The 26,856-nt window shown below is 49.7% G+C and overlaps 1 protein-coding gene across 1 annotated transcript in view; it reads left to right on the plus strand.

The window, feature by feature from the left end:
• Window positions 1-417: 417 nt before the first annotated feature.
• Window positions 418-26,856, plus strand: part of LOC311158757 (contactin-4) — a 259,902-nt gene continuing 233,463 nt past the window's right edge. The window contains exon 1 of the mRNA XM_084214354.1: window positions 418-934. The gene's annotated coding sequence lies outside the window, so the exon portion shown is untranslated. The remainder of the gene's footprint in view (window positions 935-26,856) is intronic.

Below are 26,856 nucleotides of genomic sequence, written 5' to 3' on the forward strand. Positions count from 1 at the left end.
CAGGATTTTGGGACATGGGGAGAGGTAGATCCCACATTCACTTCTGAATACTTTCTTTTTTCCTTTTCTTTGTGCCTTTACAATATGGTGCTTATTAAACCTGAACTCCTGACTTTGAAAGCAGTTTGTGGCTCATCATTTGCATTGCAGCAGCAGGCAGAGACCCTGATGAGGGATCCTGGGGAAGGTCTGGGAGCATCCCTGTGCACAGGGACGGCCAGCAGTGCTTGGGAGCAGCCGGGCTGGCACCCAGGTGCGCTGTACTCTCGGGCTCCTCGCTCCCTGCACAACACGCGCGGTTCTCGAACGAGGAGGAAGGGGAAGGGGATGAAAGGAGACGGTGGATGCAAAGGGCTGAGCGAGAGGCTGGTGGGTGAGGAGAGGCTCGCTTTAAAGAACGAGATAATTACGGCAAATCTGGGATTAAAACTAGAGGGCAACGCACCGAGGGGGAAATAAAAAATAAAATAACATAAAAAAAAAAAAAAAAAGCCGCAGGCGGCAATTTGGGCTTCTGTGGTCTCCCCGAGTGGGACTGGGGCTGGTCGGGGATGGAGGAAAGCGGGGAGCGCGACGGGAACGGGCTCGGAACTGCCCGGGGTGCGGCTGGAGCCGCGGGTGCCGAAAGAGCCGCACCTGGGCGCCGGCAAAGCGAGCCGGGGGCAGGGCGGGGGATGCTGCCCGCGGGGCCGGGCACCGAGCGCTGCCGCACGGGCGGGCACCGGGCGGGCACCGGCGGGGCAGGAAGGGTTAAAGCGGCCGCCGCCGCTCCGCCGCCCGCCCCCCGCGCACGGCGGGGCCGGGGGTGGGGTCTGCGCGGAGCCCGCCCGGCTCCGCCGCTGCCGCTCAATGCTGCGGCCGCGGGGCTGCGGAACCGCGCGGGAGCGCCCGCACCGCGGAGCCGCGCCGGGCATGAGCCCCCCTCCCCGGCCAGGTAAGCGCGGCTCGGCTCGGCACGGCACGGCTCGGCGAGGAGAGAGGCAGATTTAAAAAGGGATTTAAGGGAAAAAAAAGAAATAGGGGGTAAATAAGGAATTTTCAAGCAGGGCTGCGGTGCGGGGGAAGAGAGCGCGGGCGCGCTGCGGAGCCGGCGGAGGGGAGGCGCGGCTGGAGGGGCGCGGGGCCCGCAGGGTGCCCCCGGTGCCCCCGGTGCCCCCGGAGCGCGGAGCTGCCGCGGGGTCATGCAGAGCCCCCGGGCGGGGGCGGCCGGTCCCCGGACAGGAGTAGGAGCATCCCCGAGTGAGAGCGGAGATGATCCCTGGGTGAGAGCGGGCGCATCCCCGGACAGGAGCATCCCCGAGTGAGAGCGGGCGCATCCTTGAGTGAGTGCGGGGATGATCCCCGAGTGAGAGCAGGAGCATCGCTGGGTGAGAGCGGGAGCATCCCCGGACAAGAGCGGGCGCATCCCCGAGTGAGTGCGGGGATCATCCCTGAGTGAGAGCAGGAGCATCCCTGGGTGAGAGCGGGGATGATGCCCGAGTGAGAGCAGGCGCATCCCGGGATGCGGACGCGGGGATGCTCCCGGCCAGGCTGCTCCAGGCGCACGCAGAACTTTTTGCCGGCTCCAGCCGCCTTCCCGGCTGGAGTTGAGGCTCCTTTTGCTTTCCCCAGGCTGCTGCTGCTCCCGTGTCGTGAGCAACATACCGCAGCGTGTTGTTTTATTTATCCCAGACTGGAGCGGCTTGCTCTCGAAACTACAAATTAAAGGATGCCGCTTGCATAACAAGTGGCAATAGTTTGTATCGTACATACTAATTACCCGTCACCTTAATTTAGACTAAGCCAAAGAAGGTTTTTTCCCCCCGAGGAGGGCTTGTTCGATAGAGCAGTCTGATGCCTTGGAGCCACGTATTGCTCTCCCCTGGCTGGATTAATGCGGGCAGAGGATTAAGGGCCAGCACGTTGATGAGGCACCCTGAGGTGCGGGGAAGCAGGGGACGTTTGGCTGGAGGCAGAAATCAGTTTGTGTGGCTGTGCTCGCCCATCCTCTGGTTTCCATGGCTCGGTTCAGGACTCGCATCCCAGCGGATAAATCACCGAGCTGGGAGCAGGGGCTGGTGGCAGCTCCTCTTGTGATGGTCGCGATAGTCCGGAGCTCCTTTCCAACATGCAGCACCCCGTGCCCCGCAGTGGGTGGGTGGGTGGCTGTGCCCCCGGGCTGGCAGGGTGCCCAGGGGATGCCGTGCCCCATCCCCGTGGCTGTGGGAGCCCCTTCCTTGCTCCCGGTGGCTCCTGCAGCAGCTCCAGCCCAGGTGTGCAGGTGGTGCTGCAGCCGGGCTCCACAGCCAGCGCCGAGCCTAGGGAGCAGCATGGTGGGGGCCTGCACTAAAGGGGGACCCCCAGAAGCTTTTTCCTTCTGCTTTCCTGGCCGAGGAACTGAATTTTTCTTCTTTTCTGGACCTGAGGGAGCTGCATTTTTACCCCGCGTTTGTAAGTCCCTGAAAACTGCTTAAATGGCTCTTGAATAATCCTTCAAAGTCACCTCCCCTCTTTAATCTAATACCAAAAGGACTTACTTTACATGGCTAATCCCTCTTTTCCGTGCTGTACAGCCTCATTTAGAGGTGTGCACACTGCTAATTTCCCCTTGGCAGCCTGCTGGAGACAATGGCTTCCACCGGCGAGCAGCAACCTCTCCCTCCCGTGCTGAACTCTGGGCACAGCTGAACCCCTCTGACAAAATTTTGGGGCGTTTCAGGAAATGTCCCTTTGCAGGAAGCCCCCCCAAACTCTGGCTGTGTTTCTAAACACCAGATCCTGGGAGGCTCTGAGGGTCTCCTGCCCCAAACACCCACAGCTGTTGGGTGCTGGGAGTGGAGGGAAGCAGGGTGTGCCTGCAGGTAGCTGGAGTTGAATGATCCTGGCAAAACTCTGCAATTGGAAGGATTTTCCCATCCTTCTGCAGTGGAGCTGAGCTCTCTCCCAGCCCGTCTGGCGCTCCTGGAATTTTAAGCTGGTTCTGCTCTCCACAATGACAAAACGTGTGTTGGGAATGTGAATGACAGCAGAGGAGCAGCTCACCTGTGCAGGCAGCCTCCCTGAGAAGGGGCTGAGGTGCTGCAGGCTCCAAAGCCCGGCTCTCCATGAGTGAGCAGGGGTGTCTGGGGCTGCCAGCCCCTCACCTGGGCTCAGCAGGCTGTGTCCTCTGCCCTGGGCCACAAGGACACCTCTGCCCGTGGGGTGGGTGTCCCTGAGACCTCAGCCATCCTCCTCCAGGGCGTCCTGCCTTGATTTTCCAGTGTTAATCCCTCCAGTGCTTGATTCCTGAGAGCTGATTTCCTGAGGAGCTTTAATTCCAGAGGGAAGGACAGCAGCAGTGACAGCTGCTGGGAGCCCACCTTGGCTCCCAAACTTGGACCTCTTCATGCATGAAAGTCTTTCTTGCTGCTATCCAGGTCTTTATTTTCTGGAATTTATGTTTCCTTGGTTTCAAACTCACTCCTATGTTACCCCATCAGGGACAGGTGGGAATCAGGGGTGAGCTCACATAAAATTCTTCCCAGAGATGCAAAACTTTGGAGTAATTTTGTAAATATTCTGGTGCCGTGTGATTTATTTACCTTGGCTTCAGGAGTTGGCTTTGTATGACAGTTCTGTGGGGTTAGCTTGATTTAAAAAAGAATATTTGAAACTCGGGGGTAAAGACGAGGCAGAGTGAAGGAAGGATAACACCCACGAGACAGATCACTGCCTTTTTATTTGCTCTTGTGGTCTTGTTTAATTCTGTTTGGTGAGCATTCTGGAGGGGCTGGTTCCCATCAGGGCAGGGCGGACAGAGCCCTGGCGCCGAGGGATGCAGACAGAGCAGGAGCTGCTGCTGCTTAAAAATCCTCTGCTGCCTTTGAAAGTTCATAAATCATCACAGCTCTATTTTTAGCCCTGTTAGAATAGAGCAAGGCTGGGGTTTCTTCCCACACCTGCCCTGTGTGGCCCGGGATGACCTGGAGCAGTCTCTGCAGGAGCAGTTCTGGCTCCGCTTTGATGCGGGGCTGGATCCAGCTCCCTTTGAAGAGCCTTGGGTGCAACAGTTGGGAATTTTCCTTCCCACTGGGAGCCCGTGCTGCTGGCTGGGTGAGTGATGTGCAGCCCCTGGCAGGGAGGCAACCCCAAACACAGCCAAGTGCCGTGGATCCCCCCAAACCCAGGGATGCCAGCCGGGGCTGAGCCCTGCTCGCATCCTGCACCGTGGTTACTCCGGTGCAGACAGGGGGATCATGACAGGAGTGATTCATTCTTTTTATTATTAGCAAAGCAAATCCATAGCGGTGACACCCTGCTGATTTACTGTTTCACGCCAGTGCACAGCTCTTCCCTGCCTCCTCCTCCTCCCAGCAGCCACCAAATCTGGGGATACTTGGAGGAAATGTGTCAGATCTGTGTCAAATCTGTGTCAAATCTGCTTCTCAGCCTCACACACATGAGCTTCACACCCCTCATGAACCAAGAGAGCAATGTTTGGTACACTAAACGGGGTTCTGAAGGTGTGGATGTTGGGAAATGACTCCCTTCTTTGCTGTTCCCTGGGTGCAGTCATTTTATCTCAATCTGCAGGGTAAAAATCTATCCCAACCCAACATCAAGGAAAAGAATGAGTTGTTGGGGTGTTTTTAATTGCTGGGTTAAATCAGTGAAGGTCAGGGCTCAGAACATCAGGGTCAGAGCGTTTTTAAACAATCTGGTGGCTGGCAGGTGCAGAGCTCAGCTTTAGGAAGGTGCAGCAGAAGGGGGAAGTTTTGCCTCTGCGACATAAATTGGGATTTTTGCTTAGGGTCATAGTCACAGCACAGATGTACCAGCATGTGGCCTCCAGTGAGGTAAGTGATGCACTTATTGCACTTCAGCAGGACTCAAAAAGAATCATCTGCAGTCATATTTTCAAAATGGCAGGGATTTATCTTAAAAATTGTGTTTAAGGTTTCAAAACCGAGGTTCTGCCACGTTTGTTTTTTTCTATTAGTTTTTCCTCAAGCCCCCAATAGTTCAGCTGCTGATGCTGCATTCCTTGAGGATTTGCTGGAGATGTCTCAGATTTGGCCAGACATCCCTATTCATGTTCTGAGCTAGCCAGTATCCCGTTCTGCTGAGAGAAGTTATAACAAAGATAAAAGCAAAGCACCAGGATGGTTCCTCCCCACCTTTTCTCCTCCTTGGGTTTTGGATTCAGTGAGACTCAACCCTCCCATGTGGACTTTCCCCAGTTCTCTCTGAGAGCAAGATGTTTTTGAAAGACCCAACAGTTAATCTTGGTTTTCTCCAGATTTCCAGCAGACCCTGAGCTGAGCAGCTCCTGGCTCCAGACTGATTTGCTTTTCCAGGAGCTCTGACAGTGCTGTATCTTTGCTGGCCTCGGGCGAAATCGGTGTTTATCATTTATTGATACAAATGTTTAGCCAGGAAGAGATGTGCTGTTTAAGGGCAATTTGCATAAGGCTTAGCAGGTCACTGCATTTGATTAGAGCCCGAGAAGGGGACAAAGGACAGCTGGGGTGACTGTGGTGGGCAAACCTCTCTGAGAGGTGATTTAAAGCAGTGACCTACCTGTGTGATTTGAACCCGTCTGTGAGTGCACTGTTTATTAAACTCCTTTCATTCAGATCACAGGGCGCTATTCGGGAACACTTCCACACAACAAAACACATTTACATCTCTCTGCTCCCAGTGAGGGGAGTGTGGAGACCCAGAAAAAGCCATCGAGGAGAGCCCCAGGGCTCAGCTTTCCCTTTTAACAGCGCCTGTTAATGATTCCCATCGCTCCTTTTTGCTCATTTTTACACCTTTCTGTAGCTGGAGCAGAGAGATCTTTGTCCAGTTGGATCCGTGGCCGTGGTTTGGGTGATCTCTGCAGAGCACAGGGTGTTCTTCACCTCACACAACCAGCACCGAGGAAATTTCATCAAATAAGATGCTTTACCTTGCTCAGTGATCAAAACTCTCTCCTCTTGTCATGAATGAATGGATGAATCTTTTTGGGCTTCTTCTCCCAGTCTTAAAAAAATTAAATAAATAAATCCCCCTCTGAACAGCACTCAACTCCCAGCTTTCTAAAAGAGTTACTTAGCATAAGAGCAGAACATTTGCCTGAGAGGGTTTCAGTCCAAGAACGACTTTTCATATTTAATTGATCTGTATTGTTCAATTAGGGAGATGTATCATGCCCTCTGTTGTGCATGTATAGCTGGAAGCAGAAATGAATGAAATATGAAGCACAGCACAGGAGTGATTCCAGGCTGAATTTCAGCGCTGCTAGTGATGCACAGAGCAGGATTCCCACCCAGGCCTGGATCTGTGTGAGTAAACAGGGATTGTGTAAATTCATCAGTTACCTCTGCCTTACAAATGAGCCTGAATTGTAACATCTGTTCTTATTCTGCTCAGAACTCAGTAACCTCTTTGTTCTAAATCCTATTTATAAACATCCCCGGCTCCTGAATTAGCTGTCAGGATTATCCCAGAGTGCTGTGCTTGTCTGGGAACAGCTGGATTGCTCTTCTGAGCCCCTGCAGCCTCCCAAACTCAGGTGTGTGCCGAGCATCCCGGCGATGCCAGGCTCACACAGGAGTGACACGGGTCCCACAGGGTGGCAGCACTCGGACCTCAGCGCTGAAAGCACGGAGCATCCCGGGGCACTGGGAACTGCTCCGTGGGCTGGGATGAGGCAGGAGCCAGGGAACACCCTGCTCCATGATCTGGGATGAGGCAGTGCCCAGGGAATGCCCTGCTCCATCCCTGGGATGAGGCAGTGCCTAGGGAATGCCCTGCTCCATCCCTGGGATGAGGCAGTGTCCAGGGAATGCCCTGCTCCATGGGCTGGGATAAGGCAGGAGCCAGGGAATGCCCTGGGATAAGGCAGTGTCCAGGGAATGCCCTGCTCCATGGGCTGGGGTAAGGCAGGAGCCAGGGAATGCCCTGCTCCATGATCTGGGATGAGGCAGTGCCCAGGGAATGCCCTGCTCCATCCCTGGGATGAGGCAGTGCCCAGGGAATGCCCTGCTCCATGATCTGGGATGAGGCAGTGTCCAGGGAATGCCCTGCTCCATCCCTGGGGTGAGGCAGTGCCCAGGGAATGCCCTGCTCCATGATCTGGGATGAGGCAGTGCCCAGGGAATGCCCTGCTCCATCCCTGGGATGAGGCAGTGCCCAGGGAATGCCCTGCTCCATCCCTGGGATGAGGCAGTGCCCAGGGAATGCCCTGCTCCATGGGCTGGGATGAGGCAGTGCCCAGGGAATGCCCTGCTCCATCCCTGGGATGAGGCAGTGCCCAGGGAATGCCCTGCTCCATGATCTGGGATGAGGCAGTGCCCAGGGAATGCCCTGCTCCATGGGCTGGGATAAGGCAGTGCCCAGGGAATGCTCTGCTCCATCCCTGGGATGAGGCAGTGCCCAGGGAATGCCCTACTCCATCCCTGGGATGAGGGAGTGCCCAGGGAATGCCCTGCTCCATCCCTGGGATGAGGCAGTGCCCAGGGAATGTCCTGCTCCATGGGCTGGGATGAGGCAGTGCCCAGGGAATGCCCTGGGATGAGGCAGTGCCCAGGGAATGCCCTACTCCATCCCTGGGATGAGGGAGTGCCCAGGGAATGCCCTGCTCCATCCCTGGGATGAGGCAGTGCCCAGGGAATGTCCTGCTCCATGGGCTGGGATGAGGCAGTGCCCAGGGAATGCCCTGGGATGAGGCAGTGCCCAGGGAATGCCCTGGGATGAGGCAGTGCCCAGGGAATGCCCTGCTCCATGATCTGGGATAATTCAGTGTCCAGGGAATGCCCTGCTCCATCCCTGGGATAAGGCAGTTTTAATGCCCCTTTCAACCCAAACACTTCCATGATTCTATGATGATCTCTGCTCCACAACAACATTTCCATGCTGTTTCCCAACCCTTCCCATGGAATATGAAATGATCAGATCCCACATTTGTCCCCCTTGGGAAAAGCAGGTGTGGAGCAGCACCAGGAGTGAGGCTGGGAGAGCACCAGGAATGTGCTGGGAGAGCCAGAGAATTCCTCGGGTGAATTCAGTGTTTAATGGGTCTCTCCTAATTGCAGATTTAGGAAAGAAACACTGGTCAAACACATCTGAGAAGGGAGAGTGCAGAGCATGGCTTGACTCAATATTTTCTCTAGTCAAGTGGAAAAAAGGAAGCCTCATATGAAAAAGCTGGAAAGGTCAAACTAATTTGTACTTGTGTGATAATGGGTAATACCTCTATTGTTTATGGAGCCTGCAGAATCCTTCCTGTGCTAAGCACTGTCATCTATCTGATGGTGATTTGGAGAAATTAAAAATGAAGTAGCAATTGTTCCACCCTCTGCGTGCCTTAATCTGCTTTGGGCGAGGATTCCTTTGAACAGCTCCGTGCTCTTTATAAATGAGTTGAGGTGAAATTTGCTCACTTCTCTTGACTGCTGTGGCTGAAGGAAGGAGATGGTTTAAAAAAAAGAACAAAAAAAAAAAGAAAAAAGATTAATACCGAGGTTGAGAAGAGCCAGACTGAAACCCAGCCCATGTCTTGCTGCTTAAGCATTCTGCCCGTGTTCCCCTGGTTCTTTATTTTGCTGCAGTCTTTTCTGTTTATTTACCAGGGTAAGTGGGAATTTTATATGCATGTCCAGCTCCTGCTATTAAAACTGGCATTGGTGAGCTCCTAATGCCCCACAGCGCTGCCTCACTGATCCAGGCGGATTTGCAGCTCCTTTTAGCAGCCACTGGAAGTTGTGTGAGTTTTCCTGGGATTCTGGTTCCTTTCCAGGGATAATTTCCTTGGCATAATTTCCCAGGGAGCGATGGGGAGCTGTGTGGGGAGTCCCTCCTGCCTCGTGTTCAACACCAAGTGTGAGCTCCAGAGGAATTCATTTGCCAGACTCATTGCTGAGACATTTAATATCTGGAATGATTTAGGAGATCAAATTCTGGAGTTCTGGGCTGGCTGTAGCTGCATCTGTCATTGTTGCAGAACCTTGACAGTGAACAAAAGGTGCTGCAGGGAACCATAACTCACCCAGCAAATTAATGGGTTCCCAGCCTTGCTTGCTCAGCTGAACGGAGCCTGTGTGTTCTCACTGGCCAAGGGTTTTCCACAAAAATTGTGTGGGTTTGGAGTGGGCATTCCCAGAGGGATGGGGAGAGCACAGCCCTCCTGCCAGCTGGCTGGGACTGCTGCTTTCCACTCCTGCTGCAAGTGGGGATAAAACCCCTGCAGCTCCCTGGGGGCTCTCCTGGGAACATCATGCAATTGTTCCAAAGGAAGTCTTTTCTAGTGGGGGTCCACAAAAAAAGGATTTGATTGAGAATGTTTCATCAGATTTGATGATGTTACACTGTGAGGGACACTCACTGGTCATGCTTGCTGCTGGAAGGAAGGTGCACTGTGAGGAGATGCTTGATCACCTTCCAGTCAGCAGGAAGTGCTGGGACATCCCTGGAGGGATTTAAAACCTGTGTGGATGTGGGACACAGCTGAGTGCTGGCCTGGGCAGTGCTGGGAAATGGTTGGATTCGGTGGTTTTAGAGGATTTTTCCAACTGGAATTCTGTGGCAGGTCATCTCCCTGGCCATGATTCTGCTCTCACTCTTGTTTCCTGATTCTGCCTCTCTTGCTGGAGGATGATCCTGAGAAGGTTCCAGTCCTCCCTGAGTTGCCAAATCCCTTGGCATGGTGATGGGCAGGGCACAGCTGAGGAATTTGGGATGAGGAGAGAGGATGCTCTGACCTCGGGGCAGTGGCAGGGTGACCTTGTTTACCAGCAGCTCCTGGAACTTGGATTTTGGGAATTACCAAGCCCTTCACGGTGTAATTAGTACATTTGGTGATTAGCTTAATCACCCTGCAGGGCTTGGAAGTTACAGGGGTGGGGCTGGAACTGAAAGGGCCCAGAAAATGAGCAGAGCTGGGGATCTGCTCAGCACCACCCCTGCAGGGTTTGGCCATGCCAGCAGCTCTGTGAGCCCTGAACTCACTTCTGGGGGTTCAGATGGCTCTGCAGCCCTTGGCAGATGCAGCCCAGGGAATTCAGGAAGTTCAGAGGTTTCTGGTGTAAATCTGTGGCCCAGCCAGTGCTCCCAGTCATCCCCAGACTGCTCCCACAGCCAGCCTGCCATCAGGCTCTCCCTATCTCAGAGCCATTTCATTATTAGGATTATTATTGTATTTTTTAACCATTACTAAAATGTGGAAGCACTGCCCCTAGAAAAGTGGATTATCCTTTCCTCGATAACTAATTTTATTTCACTCAGGAAAATTTGATTCAGATTTCTGAAACATTGCCACTAAGCAGCTTTCTAAGCAGAGTTGCAGTGCATGACCAAATTAAATCCGTGTAGGGAGAAGGGAAATGTTGTTGTTGCAAGTGTCCAAAGGGGTTGGAATGAAAATAATCTTATAGATCAAACCTAAATTGAGTTCAGATATTATGGAGGGAGCTCAGCTCTGTACCTGGAAAATCCCATCTGCCAAAAGTGAACTTTGGGGTCACATTTTGAAATGGCATTTCCAGTCCTGCACCATCCAGCTGCTCTCCCTGGGATGTCAGCCCCCTGTGTGGCACAGAGCTTGCAAAGGAGTTTAAGCTGTGTGAATCTGCTCCATCAAAACAAACAAAGCCATTTAAAAAGAAGGTGGGGGAGGCTCTTGGAGGATTTACAAAACCCTTGCCGAGCTGCAGCAGCCTGAGGTGGCAGATCCTGTCTCTGAGTGAGTTTTGAGTAAGTTTGGCCTGAACTTGGTCCAAACCCAGCACCTCCAGGAGAAAATACCTTGGGAATTCTGCAGTTTGAGGCAGCAGGAGCTGGAACCAAACTGGAGAATGGCTGGACCCTTCTTGCTGTGGGCTCTGAATGGACTTTGAGTCCCAGGTGTTTGATGACCCTTGGGGAGCTCTCCTGAGCTGATTCTGAGCTGTTCTACTGCAGATGAGGAACTGAGATGCACAGGATGCTCAGAGATACTGAGATATTGAAGTGCTGGAATTTCTAGAAAGTTCTACCCAAATTCTTTGAATTTTAAGGTACTGAGCAATTGGAAGGAATAAGTTTATATCAGAGGAGGAATTTCAGCACTGACTTCTCTCCTCCTCCCCTGTGGATTGCATCATAACTCTGATGCTTAAAGGATTTAATTATTTTTGCACCTGTGGTTCTGCTTTAGATCAGTCTTTCCCAGCTCATGGGATTCAGGATCTCACTGAATTCTTCCTTTCAAATAACAAATATCTGGGACTGAAAGTGTTGTTTGGTTTTTTTTTTAATGCAATCAAATATGATTTAGCTGAGTAAAACATTATGAATAGACCCAAGCATTCACAGAGAAATACTTGACAATATCTATATGAAGGTAATGTCATCCATTAGCACTGTGTGAAATATAAAATATCATCCAATATTTAAATCCAACTGCAGTGGATCCTCTGTAACTTTACTGACAGAACCTAAATTTAGGAACTAATTAAATTCCATGGAACAGAAGAAGGCATTTCTCCCCTTCTTGTGAGGACAAAGATTTGGAGTGTTAGCTGTACTTCTATTTTTATATCATTGAGCACACTTTTATAGAGATATAACTACATACCTGTGGTTTTATTTTAAATTTCTACATCTGGATTTCAGGATCTCTGCTGAGAAGGCCCCAAAGTCCAGCTCAGACCCCTCTGGGAGGGAGCTGCTGTTGGGGGTGGTTGAGCTCAGGGAGTGGAAGGGAAAATTTCCTGCCCAGCCAGCTCTGGATCCACCCCCACCTTCTGCTCAGAGCATCCAAAACAACTCATTTCACCCCAAAAGTCAATCCAGGCCTTTTCTTACCCAGCCTTCTCCCTGTCCCAGCCCCTAGCTGAGGAAGATTCCAGCTTTAAGGCTGTGGGGAAATTAAATGTGGAGCCAGAATCGGGGCCAGAAACTTTAAATAATTGATGGACAGCTTGATTTCTTTAGCCTTGCTCAAGTAAACTGAGTTTCAGATGAACAGGAGCTGACTGAGGTGTTTAGTTGGGGGGAAAAAAGCCCTTTGAATTCCACTGATTTCCCACAGGATTAACTCAGCACTAGGAGAAACAACTTGAGAGGCTCTCAGAGTGGTTTGTGCTGAAATGGACCTTAAAGATCATCTGATTTCAGGGATGGGGCCGTGGCAGGGACACCTCCCACTGTCCCAGGCTGCTCCCAGTCAGCCCCAGTGTCCAGCCTGGCCTTGGGCACTGCCAGGGCTCCAGGGGCAGCCCCAGCTGCTCTGGGAATTCCAGCCCAGCCCCTCCCCACCCTCACAGGGAAGGATTTCATCCCATTATCCCAATATCCCAATATCCCATTATCCCAGTATCCCAATATCCCAATATCCCAGTATCCCATTATCCCAATATCCCAGTATCCCAGTATCCCAGTATCCCAATATCCCAGTATCCCAATATCCCATTATCCTATTATCCCAATATCCCATTATCCCATTATCCCATTATCCCAGTATCCCAATATCCCATTATCCCAATATCCCATTATCCCAATATCCCAATATCCCAATATCCCAGTATCCCCCATATCCCATTATCCCATTATCCCAATATCCCAGTATCCTAATATCCCATTATCCCATTATCCCAATATCCCGTTATCCCAATATCCCGTTATCCCAATATCCCGTTATCCCATTATCCCATTATCCCAATATCCCATTATCCCGTTATCCCAATATCCCATTATCCCCATATCCCAGTATCCCAATATCCCAGTATCCCAATATCCCGTTATCCCAATATCCCAATATCCCAATATCCCATTATCCCATTATCCCAATATCCCAATATCCCATTATCCCATTATCCCATTATCCCATTATCCCAATATCCCAATATCCCATTATCCCAATATCCCATTATCCCATTATCCCAATATCCCAATATCCCGTTATCCCATTATCCCAATATCCCATCTCCTGCTGCCCTCTGGCAGTGGGAAACCATTCCCCCTTGTCTTGGCAATCCAAGCCCTTTTTATTCTGTTCAGGCTCTTGGGATTCTTTTGTAGGCCAAAAAAAAAAAAAAAAAAAAAAAAGAGGAATCCCTCTTAAATGAAATTCAGAATCTGAAAAGGAGAGAGCAGGAAAGTTGTCATTGCTCTTTGTGAGCTGGAGGTGGCCAAGCATCCCAGGGCTGGTTTGGCTTTTGCGTAATTTTCGTAAATTTTTATAAATAAACGACACAACTGGAACAGGTGCACTTCCTATAACACCTGCCAGGGTGTGTGAGACAGTGCAAGAGGAAAAGAATTCCAAGCTGCCCACCCAAATGTTGTGTAAGTTGAGAGGAAAAGAGAGCAGAGAGCAGAAGGAGAAGCAGCTAATGAGCATCCCTGGTTTGATTGCTTAATGGGGCTGTGGTCTGGGCTGGAGGAAGGATGTCCTTGGGACAGGCAGGACGTGCAGGGAAGTGGAATTAGTGCTGCAGGAGGGGCAGGAAATCAGGAAATGTGTCTGTGCTGGAGGCTCCTCATATTCCACTCTGCAAATGGCTCCATCTATTAGCTGGAAATAGCAGAGTTAGGCTGGGCTTAGCAGGGAGAGGAGAAGCAGGGATGTGCTGGGGTTCAGAGGAACCCTCTGCTTTCTGGAAACTTCCTGTGGAGCAGTTGCTTTCACTGGTGGAATATCAGTGAAACAGGACACTCCTGAGAACTCACTTAGGGGACTGTTTGTTTTCACTAATGACACAAGATACCAAATTCTTCAAAATTCTCAGAGCCACAGAAGTGGTCAGGGCAGCAAATATGCTTTGATCCCAAATGCTTTTTTTCCCTTCTCTCTATTTTTTATAATCCTTTTGCTCTTTGGGTCATATTACAAATTTAAACACTTCCTTATCCTTTTCTGAAGCTGAACTCGCTAAGAAATCATGGAACTGCCTTTGAGGTGGCCCTGATGGCTTTGGAATCCAAAATCATCCATTACAAATTCCCAGCTTCTCTATGGGGGGACGGTGCTGAGGGAGGCTCACCTGAGCAGCCTTTTTCAGGGTGGTGCTGTGCTGGTGGAAGGGCTGGGCTGGCTCCAGGGCAGCATTTCCAGCTCCAAAACCTGATGGCAAATCAGCACAGCCCCTTGGAATCCCAAAAGCCCCTCCACGTGCTCCCAAGGCTGCTAACACAAGCACAAAAGCACCGAGGGGGTTTTTTCAAGCCCAGTATTCCCGTCTGGAAATGAATTGCTGCTGTTGTCACCTCATCCATTATCCTCTCTGCGAAGGAAGAGGTGATGCAGCTCCTGCTGCAAGGTCCCCCCTGCGTTCATCTCCTTAGCCACTGTCACTCATCCCTTCATTGCTGAACCTTATCATTCTGCATTCCAGGTGCTGGGTTTGATCCATCCATCATCTGTCAGGAACTTGTCACAGACCCTGGACACTTCCAGATGCATTTTCTGTGCAGGTCCTGCCAGAGGAGAGAGGAATATTAAGCAGGGAGGGTTGGGCAAGTCACACACTTGCTGTGTTTCTGCTGTACTTCAGGTTAGCCTTTTTCAGCACTTTTCCACCCAAAGGGAAGCTGGGAATTTGCAATGGATGATTTTGCATTTGTGAGGAGTTTGTGGGTTTATTCCTATGGATTGGCAACCACTCCTGTCTCACACGTTTAAAAAAACACTTCAGGGAGAGCTCTGCCCCCATTATCCAAATAAAAGAGGGTAAAACTTTGCCCACTTTACTTCTCCAGTTAAACTTGGTGATCAAGCTCAGAGAGAGGTTTCCATGGTGCACAGTTTCCTTTTTCCAAGGAAAACTGTTTCCCTTTGTGTAATTGCTGCCGTTGTGTTTAATGGTCACTGCTGTTCAGGTTTAACAGTCACTCCCCACACCTTGCAGCTTGTGAATGAATTTGCATCTTTTAAATCAACATTAGCAGGGAAAAATCCAGTATTTGCCCAGGGCTGGTTTTGATTTTTTTCGTTTTTTAATACTGAAATGCAGGTTATGCTGCAGGATCTGGTCTATTCTAGCAGTCAGGTGTGTTATTTGATAACTTGGGTATTGATTCCTTACATCACCTGCTCCTTATTCACTGATTATATTTCATTTCTGTTCCTTCTTCTTTTGTGGAAGTACAAAATGAAAACCTGGTAGCAGCTTCTGGCTTTATTCATTTTCCTTTTCCCTGGTGGAGCCTCCTGGAGTACATTCCTTGTCTGTTTACCAAGCACTTTTTCTCTGCCTTTCTTCTCGAGCAGGAAGATTCTGACTTGGAAACTCTGAGCTTTCAGTAGGGATTATTTAATAATTTAATAATACAGGGCCATACTTGTAGCTGAGCTTGGTCCAGAGGATGCTCCATCCCTGGAAGTGTCCAAGGCCAGGCTGGGAGCACCCTGGGATAGTGGGAGGTGTTCCCTGAGAGAGCCTTTGAGGTCCCTTCCTGTAATTCCATGATCCCTAACCAGCCAGGATGCAGCTGGAGCCCAGGGATCTGCTCCCCCCTGCCCCTCCCTGCTCTCCACTCCTGCTGGAATCCCAGTTATTGCTTCTTGCATTGTTTCATTTCAGCCCCGTGCTGGAATCCTCCTCTCTTCTTCCATCTGAAGTAATTAATTAGTCCAGTTTCCATTTTTAAATTTAACTCAAGCTCGGGGAAAAAAAAAAAAAAAATTGCCAGCCCTGCCAAAGTGCTGACATGTGTTTTATCAGGGATTTGTTAGGGAAGCCTTTAAAAATAATTCCCAGATAAAAGTCAAGTGCAGAGAACGAAATGCTCAAAAAAATCTGAATATTTAGTTTGTGTCAATGAATAATGGAGAAAGCGTTCTGGAGGGAAACAGGATGCAAGATGATGATGATGATTATTATTAGTGTTGTTGTTGGGTTTTTGTTTGTTTGTTTGTTTGTTTTCCCTTTGTTTTCCCTTACACCTCTTGGGTTTGGCCTTGCTGCAGGAGATGCTTAGCATCTCTCAGAGCAGTGAGGTCTGGAGGTGAGAGATTTTGCAGCTCCTGGTGACCTCACACCTTTGCTGAGCTGGCACCTCGGGGGATGTCACCCCTGGAGAGGGCACAGGTTACTGGCCATGGGTTTATCCAGCTCCATCACCACTTGCTGCGGCTAAATAAGGAAGAAGTGTGAAAGATCAGGAAGGGAATGACATCCCCAACCTCTGTGTTTAATCTCCAGGTGGTTCCACCCCGAGTCCTTCCAGGCTGCCCTCGTTAGAGCTGTCCCTTTAAATGATTGTCACCGTGCCCTGCCAACACTTACACCATTACCTCGTTAAATATTGCCTGCTTAAAACACATCTCGGGGTGATGTGACAAATGGCTTTCCTCAGTTTAATGTGGGAGAGGAGCTAAATGAGTTAGGAAATGTTAATGTGGCCGTGTTCCTCCCAGATAACCAGCTGCCCTTGGGACAGTATCAATAAGTGGCATTTATATGATATTATGGATGTGTTAATTATGCGTAGACAAAGGAACGAGTAAGCAAAGGTCAAGGACAAACACAGCTCCCCCAGAAACACCCATCAAAGAGCTTCTAATATTTAAGTCATTTCCATTATTGAATATTCAGTGTCATTTAAATTATGTGCATCTTTTTCGCTGCTTATTTTTCAGGCCGCAAACTGAGCAACTTCAAGGGCTGTGCAAATGTTTGGTGCCAAAACTCAGCGTAAACTCCAGCAGTAGCTGGGCTGGTTTTCTCCATACCCTGGTGAACTGCCAGGTGGAATTTGGGATTGATTTCCTCTTGGAGATGTAACCTTGTGATGCTTTTTTGCTTGAAATTCAAAATGAAGGAAATGAAAACGTGGCCGTGCTGGCTGTTAAACTGCTGAACCTTGAAACTCGATGCAAATCAAAACAAAACGCTCTGGAGACTGAAAATGCCCGACTTTGCCCCAGTTCACTGCTCTGCTCCCTATCAATGTGCCTTGAGAAAGAATGGGCTGCAGAGTTCAGCCTTTGCTTTCACTCCCAGCCATGGGGATAAAGCATTTTTTGGCAGGGAATCTTCTGAAATCCAGCAGGTTTTGTGGCGTGAGGCAAGACAGAGCTTAGCTGATCAATACAGCCATTAATTACAATTAAAGGCTCGGCCATGATTTTTACTTTTGCATATTGACATCTGGCAAAACAGTTAAAAAGTCAATAAGGGTCTAAAAGTTGCTCTCAGGTTAGGAACAGCAGTGGAGCCTCCTCCATCTCCCACAGGTGTCTGGAGAAATCTCCCTCCCAAACAAGATGCTGTTCATGTATGAAATATTCATGTTATGACATCAAACCATGCAGCACATTATTTCGGTGCAGGAGGCCAAAATTAGATTCACATTTTATTTTGCTTATAAATGCCTGTCAGAGTTGCTAAATCAGTTTGTCTTTGCTGTCTTGAGATGGTGTCAGTTTGAATTTCCTTCACGCTGCATATTGTTTTGGGCAAAGGCACATTCCTTCTCCATCCGAGATGGAGAGCCTTGTGCTCTTGAAACAAAGCTGGAAAAGCCCAATAATTAAGATTATTTTTTAAAAGAATCCTTCCCTGGGGTGGCAGCTTGGTCTTTTAAGGTGATAGAGAAGCTGCCAAATGCTGATGTGTTGTGATATTTGATTTTCCCCACGTGCAAGCAGCACTTTCTGGGTAGTTTAATGGTTGTAGGGTATTTAACAGGGCATCCTGGACTCTTGCACTGCTGGAAGCAGAGAAGAGCTTTGAGCAGCAGATTCTGAGTTCCTCAATGCAGCTGAGGAAGAATCAGATGATTCAGTGGCTGTAACAGATCCAGGGGGGATCTGCATCCCTCAGGCTGGACCAGTGGGGCTGAGGAGGAATTAGAGCAGGAAGGAGGAATTAGGGGTTTGTCTGGGCTGTCTTAAGGCACAAACCCCAATGAGCAGCCCTCAGCTGGGACCTCATCCTTTAACTCAGCAGGCAGGGGAATTCATTCACTCCCAGCTTTTTTGGGGCTGTGATATCTCATTCATGCATAAATAATCTCATCTTAGTTATCCTGATGCTAAAAGAATGTTTTAAAGCTGCAGTCCCCAGTCTGTCAGATATTTACATTAGAAATGTCCCATCAGAGGAGCTGAAAACATCCATTCTTTTCCTGCCTCTCCCTGGGGTCCTGTCTCCAGCCTGTGCCTGCAGCTCCATCCCTGCAGGCATCGCTCCCAGCTGTGCCCCACGCTGCTCCAGCCCCAGGCTCTGCCACCGAGCCAGCACTGATCTCCTCACCAGCCACTGGGGTGGATATTTACACATTTTCTATTATTTAAAACCAGCTTTTGAAACTTTACCCTTCCTCCTGTTCCGCTCTACCCCAAGTGTGCTGCTGAAGGTTTTCATGCAAAGGCGCTGCTGCCTTGTGATTTTTTGATTTCCCTGCATTTCCCTTGGCCTTTTAGCATAATTATTTTGAGTTAATACCAGCAGATTTTGTGAAGCAGGAGTAATTAGTTTGTGTAAAGTAAATGTGTATTGTTTGTGTAAAGTAGGAGCACACGCTTTGCTGATGTTGATGTTTTCATATCTTGAATAACATCCCTACAATCCATAATATACCAGCATCATTAATTTCATGGAACATGATCCAAACAAATGCAGGGGTACAAATCCTTGGGGTGACCTGGGCACGTCCTGCAGGTCCAGCACGGAGCAGAGGCTGGATGAGCCCAGCCCAGAACTGCTGGGGAGCTGCAAGTCCTGCACCCCTGCTCAGCCCAGCTCTCACCCTCTGCCTCCTCCCTTGGAGATGCCTGCAGTGCCCCTGTGCCTCCTTGAGGCGCTCCCAGTTGTTTTCCAGGACCTGCTTTTAAACTAAAATCCCTTTGCAAAGCTCCCCCAGCCCTGGCCAAACCCCTGCAGCTCCTCCTGAAAAGCGAGGCCCTCGTGATGAGCTCCTGCATTTTCCATTAGGAGAAACCTTCCAAAAAAGACTTTTTTTCCAAACGATTTTTTGATAGCTGGCAATCCCCTGAATCATTTCTTACACAGAAATTGTTCTGGGAGGTGTTTTGCTCCGGTTACAGCAGGTCTGTCACCATTTCCAGCCTGAGGGCTGGTGTTGGGTTTCTTGCTCAGGTCACCTCATTTTTTGTGTGCCCCTGTATTTTCCTGCCTGCCTTTGTGGGTTTGTTTTTTTTTTTGGTCTATTCCTTTGGGGTCCGAGAGTCTTTGAGCTTGAACAATGTGACTGATCTGAGCTGTGTTTTAATCCAATGATAAATAGTTAATTTTGGAGGTTTAAGTTGACAGCAAAGCCACCTTGGAGTGTCAGGCTGCGAGACTTTGGTTTCCTTCTCCGATCAGATAAGGAGCAGATATTTCCTGTAAATCCTCCCCCAGTGTTCCAGTCCTCCCATTAGAGCATTAAGTCAGATACATGACACCCAATTTCACAGTCATTCCTGAGGAAAAAAGCACATTATATTTTTTTTGATGGGCTTCCCAGGACTTACTTTGTTTCTTCCTGATGAATATGAATTCCAGCGAGTTCATCTGAATTCTGACCTTCAGATACCCAAAGGTCTGGGGGTTCTGAAGCAAGAATAGTCCTTAAAATTATGTGTTCCTCACATGAATGCTGTCTTCTGTTCCCATGAAATCCTCGTGAAGTGCAGGAATAAATCTGCTTTCAGTGCTCCCAAATTCATCCTTGTGTTCATTACAAACCACTTGCACCTCGTAGAAATATTATTTGTGTGGATGTGACCTGTGCCAACCTTTTCCTCTCCAAATGCTTTGTTTGGATTGTGTGCTGCCTGTAGGATCATCGCTTCTCTTCATCTCCTTTTCTTCTGATTGCCAAGTAACGCCAGGCAGATCCCAGAAACTTCTCCTCATGTGCTGTTCCAGGCCTTCCCAAGCAACCTGGCTGAATAAATATCCATTGAATAACTGGAGAATGCATTCAGATTCTTTTTATTTTGATTTATGTTCTATCTTCCTACCTGTGCATCTCCCAGAGTAATTGCCAGTTTTCACCTCCTACAGAGAGATATAATAGAGCTGAAGAATGAGGAAAATGTGCTCTGTTTCTCTCTCTCTCTCCCTTTTGTAAGGGAGCCTTTATATTCTCACGCTCATAATTTGCAAACTGAAAATCAGCGCCTGGTTCCCAGCTGGCCCTGCTGGAAGGAGCTGTTTGGATGCTCCCTGTGTCCCTGTCCTTGTGCCACTGCCAGCACAGGGACAGGTGGACGTGCAGCTCACTCCCCTGTGTGCCATCAGGGTGTCCCAAATGAACAGGGAGCTGGCAGCCAGGGTGCTCCCCATCCCAGAGCTCCTGTCCCCTGTCCCAGAGCTGTCCCAGAGCTCCTGTCCCTTGTCCCAGAGCTCTCCCAGAACTCCTGTTCCCTGTCCCAAAACTGGTGTCCCCTCTCCCAGAGCTCCCGTCCCCTGTCCCAGAGCTGTCCCAGAGCTGGTGTCCCTTGTCCCAGAACTCCTGTCCCCTGTCCTGAAACTGGTGTCCCCTCTCCCAGAGCTCCTGTCCCTTTTCCCAGAGCTGTCCTAGAGCTCCTGTCCCCCATCCCAGAGCTCCTGTTCCTCATCCCAGAGCTGTCCTAGAGCTCCTGTCTCCTTTCCCAGAGCTCCTGTCCCTTGTCCCAGAGCTGTCCTAGAGCCCCTGTCCCCTATCCCAGAGCTCGTGTCCCCTATCCCAGAACTCCTGTCCCAGTGCTCCTGTCCCAGAGTTCGTGTCCCTTGTCCCAGAGCTCCTGTCCCCTGTCCCAGAGCTGGTGTCCTATATCCCAGAACTCCTGTCCCCCATCCCAGAACTCCTGTCCCCCATCCCAGATCTCCTGTCCCCCGTCCCAGAGCTGGTGTCCTATATCCCAGAACTCCTGTCCCCCATCCCAGAACTCCTGTCCCCCATCCCAGAGCTCCTGTCCCCCGTCCCAGAGCTGGTGTCCTATATCCCAGAACTCCTGCTCCCCATCCCAGAACTCCTGTCCCCCGTCCCAGAGCTCCTGTCCCCCATCCCAAAGCTCCTGTCCCCCATCCCAGAGCTGGTGTCCCCTGTCCCAGAGCTGGTGTCCCATGTCCCAGAGCTGGTGTCCCCTGTCCCAGAGGGTGTTGCCATGCTGTGCCAGCAGCCCTGGTCCGTGCCAGCCCTCAGCTCTGCCGATCACCGTGCCCCAGGGATGGGTGGCAGTGTCCCCTCTGTCACTGGCAGGGGGTGCAGGGTGGTGGCTGCTGTGTGGAGCACCTCAGCGCGTTGGGGAAGGGCTGTGTGAGATCTGAGAGCCCCCTGAAGCGCTGCTGAGCTGCTCTGCAGGGACCTCTGCCTAATCCCAGCAATAATAATGTCACCAGGGTGCAGCAGGAGCTTTCCATCAATTAGTGCAGTCATGCTTCTAACGAGCCATGGCTAATCACACGTGGTTAACCCCCAGGTGACACAGCCCAGCGAGCTGCGTGACCTGCAGGTCCCAGACACGGTCCTGTTGTATTTTGTAAGCAAAAAATGTAATATTAATAGAGATTTCCAGTTGAGTGGCCCTGTCTTCTGCACTCGGGTTCCTCCCTGGATTTAACAAACTGCACAAGGACAGCACAGGGTCTGCAGTGTCTGGGTTGGAAGGGACCTTAAAGCCACTCCAGTGCCACCCCTGCCATGAGCAGGGAACCTTCCACTGTCCCAGGCTGCTCCAAGCCCTGGCCTTCATCTTCCAGGTGATCACTCTGATGCCTCAGGTTTGGCTTTTCTGTGTTTCAGGTTCTGTGCTGCTTTAGTGTGTGGGTCTGGGCTCACATCAGGGGATGCTGAGCTCTGTGCACAGAGCAGGGAGACAAAACAATTCCTGCTCCAGCTGGGCACCAAGGACAAATGAGCCAAATCTCAGCCCAGGAGCACAAACCCCGTGGGCTGGAGAGAGAAAAACAAGCAGGGTGGGACTGCAGGGGCTGAAGCTGGGATGGGACAATGAACTGCAAGGTGCAAATGGAGCAGAACTGATCCCAGGGACAGACCCCGTGCCCGGCCGGGCATTTTGGGGCCGTTTTGGTTCATCTTGGGTGCAGCCCTGGCTGGGCTCTGGGGCTGCCCCAGGTGGGTGCATGGAGGATCCTTTGGATAAATCCCTGCTTTATTCTGGGACTCTGCCCAGCCCCTGCTCCAGGGCAGCCTGCTTCTCAAGGAAATAAAACCTTTTCTTGTGATCCTTCTCTTCCCACATGGGGCAGAACTGATGCTCCAGGTGAGCTGATGTGCTGCTCACTGAGGGGGCTCCTCCACTCCCTCCTTCCCTGTGATGAACATGAGCTGGGGACTCACTGTGGGTCTGTGACCCGTCTCTCTCTGCTGGGTTAGGTCAGGGTTAGTTTAGACTTTGAATTTAATCTCAATTTAGTTCTCTGCAGCATCAACACCCAGCCTGACCTGTGCACCTTTGATGACCCTTCCAGCTCAGGAGATTCTGTGAAGATCCCCCAGGCTGTGGCTGGGAGGAGTGTGGTGGTAAAGCACAGGGAATACACAGGGAAAAACACACAAATGGTACATAAATGGCACATGAATGACATAAATACACAGGGGGAAAAAAAAATCACATCCCAGAAAGGATTTTTAAAGCTATTGGAGCATTTGGTTTGGATTTATAAATTACTGAGAAAAAAAAATGAGTAATACGGTTATAAGTTTGAAATAACAACTTTTCTCCTGCCAAAATGGCATGTTATGTGAGCCCACGATAATCCTGCATCATTGTGGCTCCCAGCAGGAAAAAAATACTTATAAAATTACCATTCTGCTTGAAATTCACTCTCTGAACACCCTGAAAATCCTCAGGATCTCATGTAGGGATGCATTCAGTGCTGCATGAGAGAGAGATTCCTCAAGGTTGTCCAGTCTTTGAGCACTTTCCATTGGATCTATTTGTGTTTCACATCTGTGAAGCATTCCTGTGTCATTATGGGGTGTAAAAAATCCTCAGAAACAATTAAGACCTCAGTTTCTAATAACCCTTCTGGCACCATTTATACCTTTATTGAGGAAATAATAAAAAATTAGCCATTTAGGCTACCAAATTGGCCTGCTTTTGTACGGTGCAGTTGTAGTTTTAATCAGTACATGTCTTTACAACCCTAGGAGGAATTCATTATTTCTGTAGCCACAGCATGGTGTCCTTTCTCCTTCCACTTACACTACATTTCTTGCCATTTGCAGGATAAAGTTTGAAAAGTTTAATTATAGAATGAAAAAAAAAAAGGGTCATAAAGCAGAAAGAAAAAAAAAACAAACCAAAAAACTCTCAAGTCTTGCAGATTTATGTTATAAATGCTTGAGATTGGCCACGATATTCTGAGGGATTATATGAAAGGACAGGTTGCTTCTCTCTTCCTGCATTTGACTGCCACATAACTGCCTAATTTGGTATTAATTGTTAATTAATCTGCAGGAGTTTTGGCTTTTAGGTTCAGGTGCATTTAAGCCAAAAAAAGAGTGATTTATATATATATATTAAACAAAAATAAAGGAAGGGACTTTGGCAAATCCTATGCTTGTTATATTTCCTGTTCTTTTTCTCTAATTTCCTCTGAAAATAATCAGTGGTGACAGCAGGACTAAAACCGAGTGCTAAAACCAAGCCTTGAGTCAGGATCAGTGACCACAAAGCCGAGCCTAGGAACTGCTCCACGTCATCATCCCAAATCAGCCCAAGAGCCCCAGAATGAGCCACAAAACCCATCCTCAGTGCGAGAAGAAATAAACATCATTACAAGGTCAGCGCTGCTGAATTGCTGTCCTCGCTGTATGATCAGAAAGTAATGAGAAACACCTTCAGCCTCCAAGAGGAGTCAATAGGAAATCAGTGAGCAGCCACTGCAGACATCCTTTTATTCCAGGGCAGGCAGGGGTGAGCTCGGGGATAACACAAACCCCCCCGGGCACGCACAGCCCCAAAGGAAAGGACAAGCACACCCCAGCAATCAGCCAAGCCACCCACTGCTGGTATGGTATGAATAGATGGTGGATTTGCCTTCTGCGTGGTGGCAAAATAATGAAAAGATCCCAGGATTTGGAAGGTGTAAAATTGCCAATAATTTCTGTTCACAGCCGAGTTTACGCACGGCACCAGTGCTGGTAAATGGGGCGGCGGACGGAGCGCCAAGGAGAGGGGATCAGGGATGCCAGGAGACAGAAAGGTGTGGAAATTTCCTTCTCCAGAGCTAATCACAACTCCAGGTCCTATTGCCAGCATCAGGGAGAGCTGCTGGGATGGGAATTCCAGGATAATTTTGTTGGGAATCACAGCAAAGTGGTGCTGACTCAGAGCACTGTCACCTCCTGCCCGCCTCTGTCACCTGTGGTAAATCCAGCCAACCCCGACGAGGGGAGAGAGTGATGCATCTGACTCCATGTCCTCAGAAGGCTAATTTATTACTTTATGATACTATTTTATATCAAAGAATACTATACTATACTAAAGAATATAGAAAAGATACTGAATGCTAAAAAGATAATAATGAAAACTCGTGACTCTTTCCAGAGTCCCGACACAGCTTGGCCCTGATTTCAGAACAAGGGGACACAGCCTCAAGCTACGTCAGGGAAGGTAGAGGTTGGATATTAGGAAAAAAATTTTCACTGAGAGAATAATAAAGTACTGGAATGCTCTTCCCAGGGAGGTGGTGGAATCACCATCTCTGGATGTGTTTAAAAAGCCTGGACATGGCACTGGGTGCTATGGTCTGGGTGAGGTGTGAGGGCACAGGTTGGACTCGATGATCTCAGAGGTCTCTTCCAACCCCATCATTCTGTGATTCTGTGATTGGCCAATGAGTGAAAACAACTCGCACTGGAGTCCAATCAAACAGTCACCTGTGGGTGAACAATCTCCAAACACATTCCATAGGAGCACAACACAGGAGAAGCAAATGAGATAAGGATTGTTTTCCTTTTTTCTGAGGCTTCTCAGCTTCCCAGGAGAAAAACCCTGGGCGAAGAAATCATATTCAGGGAATGTGAATGCCAAGTGCCACCTGTAACACAGCGTTTTACCCATCGATGGAGGGAAACTCAGGGATTAACTCTTGGCCAATAGAGCAGTCCAAGTGTAATCACTCTAATTTGCAATTGTAAACCTCCCGTTATCAATTAATTTACGTTGTACAAAGAACTATCTGATTATCTTTGTGGCGCTGTATTTACGATGTGGTTTGATTGAGTAATTAGCACGTAATTGCAGAGGGTTATTTATAGCCAAGAAAGGGGTACATTTATGTGCAGTTAAAATAATTGCAGTCTTTTCAGAGCGAATCTTTTGACTTTTCCTCCTTTTGGATGCGTCTAACAAACACATTTTGTCTGGCCAGAATTGTTGTCTGGGCAAAGCTGGCACTGCTCAGGCTGGGTTTGCTTACCTTTCCTTTTCCATTTTAAAACATTTCCTCTGCCTCCCAGCCATACCCCACTTTAAAACAGGAATTTGTCACAGGGCTGGGTGTGTGGAGGATAAATCCCGGTGAGCCGGTGAGCTCCGTGCCAGGCATGGATGAGTGCTCCTGTGTGGCACCAAATGTGACCCCGACAGAGCAATTCCTGCCCAGGCTGTGTTTCAGGAATGCCATCAAGGGCAATGGGGGCCTTCATGCCCAGTGCTGGTGGTGATGTTTTTATTCCCCTTGCTGCCATCCTCAGCCCTTCTTCACCCTCTTGGGCTCCACTTTGCAGCCACAGCTGCTTGTCCTGGTAAAGAAATTTGGTGTTTTCTGGGCTGGCATTGCAGAGGAGCTCTGGTTTCCAGCTGAGGGTTCTGTCCTCACTGGGATGGAGTTGATGCCTCAGGATTTCAGCTTTTCTATTTTCCATCCGTTTGTAACCCTGCAGTTCTTTAGTGTGTAACTCCAAACCCCACACACAGTGGGAGCTGCTGCTTCCCCACTTGGGGCAGACACAACAATTCCTCTCCAGGCCTGGCAGCCAAGGACACCTCACTGCCCCAGGGCTGAGATGGGAACAAAAGTGAGTTGGGGGGAGCAAACCTGGGGTCAATGACTTCATTAGCTGGAGCTGTAATTGGGTGATTAACCCCCAATATGCAAATGGACCAAACTGATCAAAGTGTGCAAACCCTGACCCATCATCCATTTCTGGGTGCAGCCCCTGGGGGGTTTTGTCTGCCCTAAATGTACCTGAAGCCCTTCAATAAATAGAACAGTTTTTTATTCCCTTAATTCTGCCTGGCCTCTGTTTTTAGGTAGCCTCAGAAAAAGGCATTGGAGAAGGGAGATGTCCCACACTCTTGCTTGCTCAAGGCCACTTCACTGGCATTTGGGGCTCTCTGATGTGAAGATCTGGGAGGATATTTGGGATTCTGAGCTCTCCTGGGACAGTCCCTGTCTCCTGTTGGGCTGGGGTCTGGGTTAGGAGGGGCTTTGCTTTGCTTCAGCTGAGACCCCGAGTTTAAGAGGATTTTCTCTCTGATCTAACAAGAGGTTTTCACTGCTGATGGCTGCACTGTGTGCCCCCAGGCACAGCACTGCCAGGTTTGTGCAGGAACTGATGCCATGGGATCATCCCCTTGGAGCTGAGGGAGCAGCTCTGGGAGCTCTCCAGTCCCACCTGAACCACCAGTGGCAATCAAAGCCACATTCCCACTCATTTTCCTCCTGCTGGAGCATTTCCCTCTGCCAGCATTCCCAGCCAGGTGCTGTGGGGTGTTGATGGGGCAGGGCTGGGGGGCTGACACCCACCTGGGGCAGGGGAGGAGCTGCAGGAGCTCCTTATAGAAGGTGCTGGTGGGAAACCCCAAACTCTGCTGGGCAGAGTTTGGAGCAGAAAGAATTCCCAGGACCTGTCCCAACCTTGGTGAGTCAGGGGGAGCTCCCAGGAGGTGCTGGGGGGCTTTAGGGAGTTGAGGAAGGTGTTGGAGGGAGAATTTTGCTTGAAGGGAGCATCTTTCTGAGG

This window comes from Fringilla coelebs (genome assembly GCF_963513975.1).
Source record: "Fringilla coelebs genome assembly, chromosome: 13".
Lineage (NCBI taxonomy): Eukaryota > Metazoa > Chordata > Aves > Passeriformes > Fringillidae > Fringilla > Fringilla coelebs.